Below are 11,092 nucleotides of genomic sequence, written 5' to 3'. Positions count from 1 at the left end.
TATGCAAAGTGAATGTGAGCAGATGTGCTTTTTATGGGGAGAGGGTCCACAGCTTTCATCAGATTCTCCAAGGAGTCTGCTTCCCAGGAAAGAAAACCAGGCAGCAGAGGCTTGGCCTAGATGTCACCATTCTCTAAAAGATCCTTGGGGCCTCTTCCAGAGGAGTCTCTGCCAGTTCCTCCGTGAGGCCAACAGTGTGCAATTCCGTAAGAGTAATAACAGTAATAATTTATCGAGTGCTTACTCTGAGCCAGGCACTTGACACATATTATCTCATTTAATCCTCACGAAAATAGTGGATTCCACTGGGTCTATGCCCAGCCCTGCCAGGCTCTTGACTGTATCACATCCTGCTTGTGACATCCCATTCAAGACCTGGCTGCCTCACTGGGAAGCCTGACTGTGGGACCATCCTGTCAGACAACTGTCCAACTAACCTGTGCCCCAATCATTCCCACATAGTTGGTGTCCTGCTCTAACAAGTCCCCGCTTGTGCCATGCCATGTCACAGTCTCACTCTTCCCTGCTCTGGGCGCGTTCTCTCTGCCTGAATGTCCCTCCCATCCTCCCTGCTTCAGGGCCCAGCAGACCTTGGACCTCTGTCACCTGCAAGTGCAGGGCTCTAGGGGGAGGAATCCTCTGTAGGAATGGATGGGACCATCTTTGGCAAGAGGTTGGGGGATCAGGTACTGGAGATGACGTTAGGGGACTTGTGTCATCACCAAGAAGGATGACTAACCCAGGGATGGCGAGGGGGCTGTGGGGAAGGTGGAACAGGATTTGGACATAAAGGACAGAGATGATTCAGAACATGCCTACGCTTCCTGGAATCATGGTCAGCCCTGGAGGGAGGCCCAGTAGGTGTGACAAGGGGAAGAGTCCCTTCTGAAGAAGTCCCCTAGGCTAGGCAGAGTCTGCAGTACCTCACTCTGTGGGTGAAACACTGCGGGCTTCTGAGAAAGTTCACTCATAAGATAGCTGAATGCTAAAACTAATAATTTCCCCTTCTTTCAAGTTGGAGGAGTGAACGGGCTCGCTAATTATAGCTTCTGGGACATTTTCTGTCACCAATTCTGCACACCAGCTGGGTGTCTTGACAATTCAATTCAGTTCTGACACTAACTACTAGGAGTTAGCATAGACCCCACAGGTTGAGACTGTCTCCACTTCAGATATCGGTTACAAGTCTGGGGCCACCCACCCATAACACTGGCCCATGGGCTGTCCATCCCACAACCCACCTCAAGATCCATGATTTGGCTGGGCGTGGTGGCACATGCTTGTAATCCCAGTGGCTCGGGAGGCTGAGACAGGAGGATGGTGGGTTCAAAGCCAGCTTCAGTAATGGCAAGGTGCTAAGCAACTCAGTGAGATCCTGTCTCTAAATAAAACACAAAATAGGGCTGAGGATGTGACTCAGTGGTCAAGTTCAATCCCTGGTACCTGCCCCCCAAAATGATCCATGATTTGTTAGAGTGGCTCACAGGACCCTGAGAGGTTGACCTACTGGTTTATTATAAAGGATATAAACAGCCAGGTGAAGAGCTACATTTGGAAAGGTCTGGAAGAGTCGCACATGCAGGAGTTTCTGTCCCTGTAGAGATGAGGTGTCCCACCCCCCTGGTGGATGCACTCACCAACCTGGAAGCTCTTGAACCTCATTGCTCAAGGGTGTTCGCTGAGCTCTCTATCCAGCTTCCCAACAACCCCAGGCCTCCCCGCAGGACCGTGGGTGGAGCTCAGAGTTCCCACCTGTTGGCATGTGGTCTTTCTGGTGACCAGTCCTGTTTCGAAGCTATCTAGGGGCTGCCTTAAGTCACCTCATTAGTGTAAACCCAGGTGTGATAGTGACAGACTAATAAATATCAAGACACCGCCGGACTGGAGTGGAGAAGGCTCAGTGGTAGAGTGGGTGCTTAGCAGGCACCAGGCCTTGGGCTCCACCCCAGCACCCCAAGACAAAAAGACACTTCTGTCTCGCAGGAGACTCCAAGGGTTTTAGGATTTCTGTGCCAGGAACCAGGAACAAAGACCAAATATGTGCCGCCATTTACCACGCACCGTACCCAGGCACTGTTTGAGCAATTTCTGCGCATTCACTCATCTGACCTCGCAGCAGCCTTATGAGACAGATGTCCCCACTGCCATCTCCATTTTATAGATGAGGAATCTGAAGCCAGAGGAAGTTACATTGGCCCAGGGATGTACCAGAAAGGGCTGAATTGGGTTTTGACTCCAGGCAGAGATATTCACCTCTACTGTTCCTTCTCTTTTTAAGCAGTAGATCCTTCCTTCAGGAGAAACTATACATTTCTTTCTTTCTTTTTTTTTTTTTTGGTGGTGCTGGGGATTGAACCCAGGGCCTTGTGCTTGCAAGGCAAGCACGCTACCAACTGAGCTATGTCCCCAGCTTCAAGAAACCATACATTTCTAAACAGATGAAAATACAACTGGACCTGTTCTCAACTGGTCCTTATCTCCCCTGAAGATCTAAGGTCAATCCAAGGTCTCTAAGAAATAAAGTAGAAAAAACACTGGCTTCAATGGTCTTCCAGACGCCACCTATTTACTTATCGAAGAGGGAGAGAGATAAAGAGAGAGAGAACCTGAAGGACAGAGAAGGTGAGTGAATCCTCTAAGGTCACACAGCACCTCAGAGGTAGAGCTGACTCTGGGTTCCTTCAATTCATGACTGTGCCAGGCATTGAGCTAGAGCCTTTGGAACCAAGCATGACTAGGACAAGTGCTCTGAGGGAGCTTGGGATGAAAGCAGGGTCAGCACACTGCCAACATTGCTTATTTCTGTTTCTTTTTTTGAAATGGGGTCTTGCTATGCTGCCCAGGCCAGCCTCAACTCCTGGGCTCAAGTCATCCACCCATCTCAGCCTGCTGAGCCCCGGGAAGTGCAGGTGAGTGTCCTGCACCCAGCTGCTTATTTTCTTAAATGCTTCAGCTTCCCCTATTGCCCTTTCCTGGATGGCATCTGAGTTTGTGGCCCTCAGGTCCATTGGAGAAGCAGAACTCACAAACTGGTAGTCACGAGCCACATACTGAATGGCAATGTGTCTGTGAGTAACAGAAACAGGATGCTGGGAAGAAGGATTAACTTTGCACTTTGCCTGGGTACAGGTAGCGATGGAAAATTCCAGAGGAAAGACGGTGGTTGAAATACAGGTTGCGAGGGGCTGGGGATGTAGTTCAGTTGGTAGAGTGCTTGCCTCGCATGCACAAGGCCCTGAGTTCAATCACCACCACCACCAAAAAAAAAAAAGAAATACAGGTTGCGAGACAGGAGATGTGCGGTGTGTACTGCAAGGTGCACTTCCGGAGCTGTGGCCCTTTTTTAACTTCTGCCCAGCCCATACTTGCACTTCCTATTGCTTCCTTAGTACCCACCCCTCTCCAAACAGCTTCCTGCAAAGTCCCAATCCTGGAGCAAATCTGAAAAGGGGGGAAAAAGGCTCAAGAGAGGAAAGAAGGGTTGGGGGAAAAGGCTGGGTGCCTGTAATCCAGCTACTGAGGCTGAGGCAGGAGGATCGCAAGTTGGAGGTCAGCCTCTGAAACTTAGTGAAACCCTTTCTCAAAAAACTGGGGTGTAGCTCAGTGGTAAGGCACCTCTGGGCTTCATCCCCAGCACTGGGGGAGTAGGGGTGGGGAGGGAATGGTTGAGAACAGGAAGAGCATAAGATGGACTGTATATGGACTAGCTGAGTCAAGGTCAAGGCATCTTAAATAGCTCTGATGGCAGCAAAGTTTGTGGAAACTTGCTCTTTTCGTCCAGGGCTGTGGGATGCAGAGTCTCCAGCCTCTGTGCTGACAGCCAAGACAAATCTTCTTTCCACCAGGCCTTGGAGGCCACATGGGTTTTCAGTTCAAGTCTGCCCTGAGGCCAGCTGAGCTGGGGACATTGAGAGATGAGAAAAGGCCCTCTCCAATCGGCCTCATACTGCCATTGGGCCTTCATTATGCTGCACTGGGTTTGTCCAGGGGCCAACAGGAGATAGGAAGACAGATGGAGTCCGCTCAGGCCCGGCCCCTCAGCAGGTTCCAAGTGCCCCAACAATATTCTCAATTCCTATGGCTGGCTCTCTTGTCATTTTCCATAAGCCCTTTCCCAGATGTCCCTTCTCGCAAACAGGCCAGAGAGTCCTGAGATTACCATGTTAGAGTCTGAAGAAAAACGCCATCTTAAGGCACATAAAACAGTAGAGCTGAAAGGACCCTGGAGGACCTCTCCTGTGTGAGCAGTTCCCAAATGTCAGGGCACCGAACACCTGCATCTGCATCAGCCCCACACCAGCTCCGCAGAGCAGTCTCTGGGGTGGGACCTCATTATGGGTATTTTTAATACACTCCCCAGGGATTCTGATGAGCAGTTCTAATCCTCTGAATCAGCATACCTCAGGAATTCCTATCAAATGGTCCCCTGGTTTCTGCTTGCACAACTCCAGAGATGAGGGACTCCCTCCCATTCGACCTGTGGACAGCTCTGATTCAGTCGCTTTCTTTGTTGAATATGAATCTGCCCTCTTATAATTCATTTGTCTTGGTTCTGCACTTTGAGGCATCAATAAAAGCATTCTTTTCCAAGGTGGCTTTAAAAATTATTTTAAATTATTTTGGAACTGGGGATTTAACCCAGGGTATTCTACCACTGAGCTACATCCCCAGTCTTTTTTTATTTCGAGACAAGATTTTGTAGTTACCCAGGCTGGCCTCACACTTGTGATCCTCCTGCCTCAGCCTCCCATGTAGCTGGGATTACAGGACTACACCACCACACCTAGCCTAAGGAGGATTTTGATGTTTAGAGACACAATCCTATCTGTCGTCTCTGGTTCCCACATGTGTTCCCCACAATGACTTCCTGAGAGGACACCCAGGACCAAAATCATCTTCAGGTGTGATGGAACTACAGCACAGAGTACCAAGAAATTTTGGTGGCTCTGTTTCCATAGGGTGAAGCCAAAGCTGCCCATCTGGCTTTCAAGACTCTTTGTATTTTATCTCCAACAATTTCAAGGAGCCTGCTCATCTATACTGCCTCGCATGATATTACCACCAGGCTCCGGGTGACATTTTTGGATGAACCAAGTGATCTGGTGATCTGTGCTGTTGTCCACATTATTCCCACTACCTAGATGGTCTTTGCTCTCACCCTGAGCTCCCTCTCTTCTCTACAGTTTCCAGTCCTCCTGTAAGGCTCACCTCAGGTGTCATCTCCTCAATAAAGCTTTCCCTAACTCCTCCCTGGGTACTGCATCCTAGTTTATAGGTAGGCCTTTGACACCTTTTTCTAGGTTGTACTAAAACTGCTTGTTTATATCTTGTTCTAAAACAAGTACATGAGAAGACAGAAAGCAGGGGATAAATGTGGTATATCTTCCTGGAGAGTCAATTTTACTTGATGCTCAGTCATTTAAAGCATTTATTAATATAAAACAAGCACAGTTATACTATGACATACATGTACACATACATGTACAGTCAACTTCACGGGGGAAAAAGGGCGGGGCGGGGGAGGGACTGTACTAAGTGAAGAGAAAAAAGAGTCATAATAGCCAAATGCATACAACTTAATTGATTCCAGAGTGAAAAACAGCTACAAAAGTTTTCAATGCTGGGGAAAATTTGATATGATCATTGAATGGCATTGAGAAATTGCTGTTTAGTTTTCTTTTTTTGGTACCAAGGATTGAACTCAGGGGTGCTTAACCACTGAGCCACATCCTTGGCCCTTTTTATGATTTTTATTTTGAGACAGAGTCTCACTAAGTTGCTGAGGCTGGCTTTGAACTTGCAATCCTCCCGCTTCAGCCTCCTGAGTTGCTGAGATCACAGGCATGCACCACTGTGCCCAGCTAGAATTATTGAAATCAGGTGGAATAGATGTATATTCTGTCTATAGATGTTCAATATACTAATCTTTCGATCTTAAAATTTCAAAATAAAAAAGAGGAAGAGGGCTGGGGGTATGGCTCAGTGGTAGTGCACATGCTTAACATAAGTAAGGCTCTGCGCTTAGTTACCAGCAGAGAAAGAAAGGAAAAGAAAGGAAGGAAGGAAGGAAGGAAGAAAGGAAGGAAGGAATGAAGGAAGGGAGGGAGGGAGAAAAGAAAGAGAAAAGAATGGGGAGGACGAGGAGGAAGAGAATAACTACCATAAGGATGGGGTAACAATATGATGCTAATCTGAAGGAATCTGTGACCAAATAAGGAAATCACCCCTTGTAGTGAGCTGCATAGGACTGAAAATTACTATTTATTATCCACAACCTGACTAGAATTATTAAAGGCACTAGCCTTATAAAAGGGACTCAATTAAAAAAATGTTGTATGGGGAGTAAAAGGCAGAAGTTCCCCTTGGATCTTGATGTCATGAACAGACTGTGAAGGGGGATTCAATCAATTAGGGAAGTATAAAATGTGGGACACAGAGAGAGAGAATTGGAGAGAAGTGAAGGACTAACAATTACTAAATTTGGAATCAGAAGAATTTAATTTCTGACAGTCCTAGTTTATCTATAAATTATATTGCATATCAAATAAAGAAGTTGGACTAGATAATCTGTGAAAGTAAGTCTTTAGCTATCAAACAGTAAAAAATGACAAGTATTATTCATTCTAGTAAGTCTGCACTTTATGTAGTCTTAACAGAAAAGCTTGAGACACTTGATACCCAAAAGACCAAAAATAAAACAAACACACCAGATAGGAAAGAAAAAGAAAAATGTAAGACTTCTATTTGTTTCTTTGGCTAGCTCATTAAGCCAATGAACTATACATACTAGTGAAATGTGATATAGAAGCATGTGGTCAACCTACAACAAAGGGCATTCATTGTTCTTTTTGTTGCACAAAAGATAAGACATATTTGATTGCTTTCTACATATAGTTTATTTCCTAATAAGCTCTCTAAGTACATAAGCAAAATTTTGGGGCCTGAGGCAGTCTATGTTATGAAGAAAAATTAGTCAAATGAATAAATCTTTAAAAACTTACAGAAAATTTGACATCTTGATTTTAACAAAATTAGAGGTTACTACTTTAAATTACAAATCCTGTACAATCACAGCTTGTGAGGTATCTGTCACAATTCCAGCTTCAGAAAAATAAAGATATTTGTCACTGGGACATTTGTCTTAAAACAGAAAAGAAGGAGGACCTCTGAAAGTCAGTTCAAGCATGTGAACCATGAAAATACTGTCTTCTTTTTAACAAAATTCTCACAGAGATATATTTTAAGAAAATTTAGCACAGAATGAAATGATGTCCCATATTTTAGTTGTGATTTTTTTTTAAAGTGGGGTACATCTAAGAGAAATATTGACCCATTTTACTAAAGTTAATGATTTCCTCATATACTGCTATGAGAAATCTGATGTAAAACCACTCTCAAGAAATTACATGTGTGTATATGTGTTTTGTCATACTAAATTGAAAGGTTATTTGCATTTTGGTCCACTTCAAGTTTAATTCTTATAAACCTGAGGATGGAAGCAAAATCATGACTATACAAGTTCTAAGAACTATAAAATTTCACTGACTTTGTAATATTATAAAAATATCCAAATATTTAATATTTTAACCAAACAATTCATATAACAATGAGGAAACAAAAAAAAAGAACCAAGAAAAAGTCACATTTATAGCTAGNAGCATCTTGATTTTTTTTTTTTTTTTTGAGAGAGAGAGAGAGAGAGAGAGATTTTTTTTTAATATTTATTTTTCAGTTTTCGGCAGACACAACATCTTTGTATGTGGTGCTGAGGATTGAACCCGGGCCGCATGCATGCCAGGTGAGCACGCTACCGCTTGAGCCACATCCCCAGCCCTAAGCATCTGGATTTTAAAGGTGATTCTAACGTGCATTCAAGGTTAGGGGTCAGTAAGGCCCATGCTGTGGTGATGAGTTTAGATCCAGCTAGGCTAACAACCTGACTTTGCCAATTACCAGCTGGATGATCTTGGGCAAGTTACTATTGCCCCTTGTGTGAGTATCAAGTCAGATATGGCACATATCTGACACTGAGCCAAAGAGAATGGCTAACAGTTAAGGACAACTATTGACCAAAAAGAAGAAGCCTCTGAAGTTCCCCTAGGAAAGATTGAAACATTCTGGGTTTGTAGAACCGATCTCAAACACACAACAGAATTACCTGGAGGTCTTTTAAAACAGATTACCAAACACCTCTCTCCCACAATCTCCCACAAAGTTTTTTTTTCCTTTCCTTTTTTTTTGGCATGGTGCTAGGGATCAAATCCAGGGCCTTGGGCATGCTAGGTAAGACCTCTGCCACTGAGCTACACCCCCAGTCCCACTTTCTGATTCAGTAGGTCTCAGTGGGGCTCTAGAATTTGTACTTTTAGCAAGTTCTCAGGTGCTGCTGCTCTCGCTGTTCCAGAGTCACTGATGTAATACAGGCATCTCCACAGCCCACAATGACATTTTGGAGCAGCTAATTCCTTGTGCATCCCCGCTCTCTAGTCTCTACCCATTAAGACACCTGTAGCACCACACAGCGTATACCCAAACATTGTCAAATGTTCTTTAGGGATAAGTTAAAGAATGCAAGAGTCTAGATGGGTTGCAGAGTCGAGTGAGGAAAAGAACTTGAAATCTAGGAAAAATTAGTAGAGGTCATATTTTGATGCAGTGGGTGGGTATCAACCTTGGACTTTTCCAGAGAAGATCACTATGGCTGAGGGGTAAAGACAACTAACTGGCCAGTGGGTAGACCTGGAACTCAGACTGGGCTTCGCTTGGTCCCCTAGGAACAGGGGCTGTTGAAGTTAAGTCTGGTTTTCTCCCTTGTCCTGGGACACTAGCTGTTAAGCTCCAAAGTCTCTTGATTCGTTTTTGTTTCTTTGGTACTAGGGATTGAACCCAGGGCCTCGTGCATACTAAGCACATGCTCTACCCCTAACCACAGCCCAAATCTCCTGAAAGTAGCAATCCTGTCATAACCCAAATAATATAACATCCTTCTTTCTCAAAGGCTCAACTGCCTGCAACCCCAAATCGCTGAGAGCTCTTTCACCAGCTTCCCATCCCCCACGTTGAGATATTATTAATAAGCAGCAGACTCTAGGTCTATCAGTGAGAAAGAAGCAAATACTTTAGCTACTAACCAGAACTATAACCAGGTGATGCTTGTCTTTGAAGCCAGCAGTCCTGCCTGTGCTCTGCTTACTGGGAATCGCAGCCACCTGGTCCTGTCTCCCTACCGGACTCATCCTTGTGCACCTCTACCATGCAGGTCTCCAGGGATTCACATCTCCCACTTAAAAAGGGGTCACCCATCCCTACACGACCAAGGGAAGCAGGTGAGGGAAAATAATAGCATCCACCTGTGTTCTGATTGGTTAGTCTGTAAATAAATTGCTTAGGGGGTTAGGACCAGATGGGGTGGGGGTTATAGGCTAGGGGAAAAAAATAATTACACTGGAGAAGTCAAACAAAGGAAAAAATAACACGAAAATATACCTCCCTAACAATTCAGCCCACCAGAAGCCACCCAGCAAAGGAGGAAAAAAAATAAAAAAACAACAAATTTTTTTTTTTTTTGCTCTTTAAGTGCCAACAGTATTAAGCGCTAGAGACTGTAGAAGTCATAAAGGGAAATTAACTGAAAACCAGAGATGCCATTACTCATTCGGGAGCAATCTATCTCTCCCAAAGTGAGAACACAATTTGCACCCTCTGGGGATGTTTTATACTCAAATCTTTTTTCCCCAGGCTGGGCTGGGACTTCTCTTCAAATCCTAAGTGGCACTGCTATTTCCTGCTAATAGCTCCACCCAGCCACTTGAACCCTTGAACCCTTGGAGGACTGCAGAGGCTGAGGTCAGAGGAGAGCCCTGGCAGGCTGTAACATCTCATGAATTGGTGGGTTTCCAAAGTGCAGTGTCAAGGTTCAAGCTTGGTTTTATCCCAAGCCAAGAAAGGTGAGAGGGGTGGAAGGGACTGGCCTGAGGAATGTGGGATGGGCCCCCTGAAACCCCAGTGACTCAGGAGGTTTGCAAGTTCCGCAGCCAGTTCTGGCAACTTGATGAGATCCTGTCTCAAAACAAAAAATATGCAAAGGGATGGCAGTGTATTTCAGAGGTAGAGCACCTCTAAGTTCAATCCTCAGTATCACAAAAAATGAAAAAATAAATTGAGACATGTGAACCTGGTGCTTTAACAAAGGATTAGGGAGTCACCTGTGAGAGCATCTGGGGGCACGAAGGGCAGCTCCTATGCCATGTTTGGCCACATCTCTTCTGAATAACTTTCTCAGGCCAGAAGTCTGAGAGTCACCATTCCCTTTGGAGATCTCACAGTACTTTGTATATTACAGGTTCCAAGTGAAGAAGCCAATTTCATTTTGTTTAACCCAGTTTTTCTCAAATTTACCAGAGCATGACATCTTTATGCCTCAACGTACGTAACAACCTACGTGGGGCTTGGTGTTGTGTGGAGTACATACACTCTAGGAAATGCAGGATCCAGTACCTGCTCAAGCTCTCCGGGATTTGGCTCCAACTCAATTCTTCAACTGTTTGCTGTTCCCCATCTCTAATCACACTCAAGTCCTTTGGTTCCTGAAACGTACCATGCATTCAAGCTCCTGCCTGCTGTTTCTTGGAATGTGCAAGGTTTCTGTCCACCTGGCAAGCCCGGCTCATTTTCTACATCCCAATTCAAGCATAATCACATAATCTGTGAAATTTCCTCATCTCTCCTAGGCACAATAAATTGCTTCCTCCTGTGTTTCCAGTGCACTTTATTCAAACTTCATTCACTGTATTAAAAGTAATTGGTTTGAGAGCTTTACCATCCTGCTGCTTCCTTCATTAATGAGTTAAATAAATCTCTGGCATGTGCTCACTTAAAAAAAAAAAAGTAGTTGATGTGAGATAGTCTTTTCTACTAGTTTGTACATTTCTCAAGATGGCAAGGACAGCAGGGCACGGTGGCACACGCCTGTAATCCCAGCAGCTTGGGAGGCTGAGGCGGAAGGATTGTGAGTTCAAAGCCAGCCTCAGGAAAAGTGAAGCACTAAGCAACTCAGTGAGACCCTGTCTCTAAATAAAATAAAAAATAGGGT

This window comes from Marmota marmota, unplaced genomic scaffold, assembly GCF_001458135.2.
Source record: "Marmota marmota marmota unplaced genomic scaffold, marMar, whole genome shotgun sequence".
Lineage (NCBI taxonomy): Eukaryota > Metazoa > Chordata > Mammalia > Rodentia > Sciuridae > Marmota > Marmota marmota.
This window is presented reverse-complemented; position numbering follows the sequence as displayed.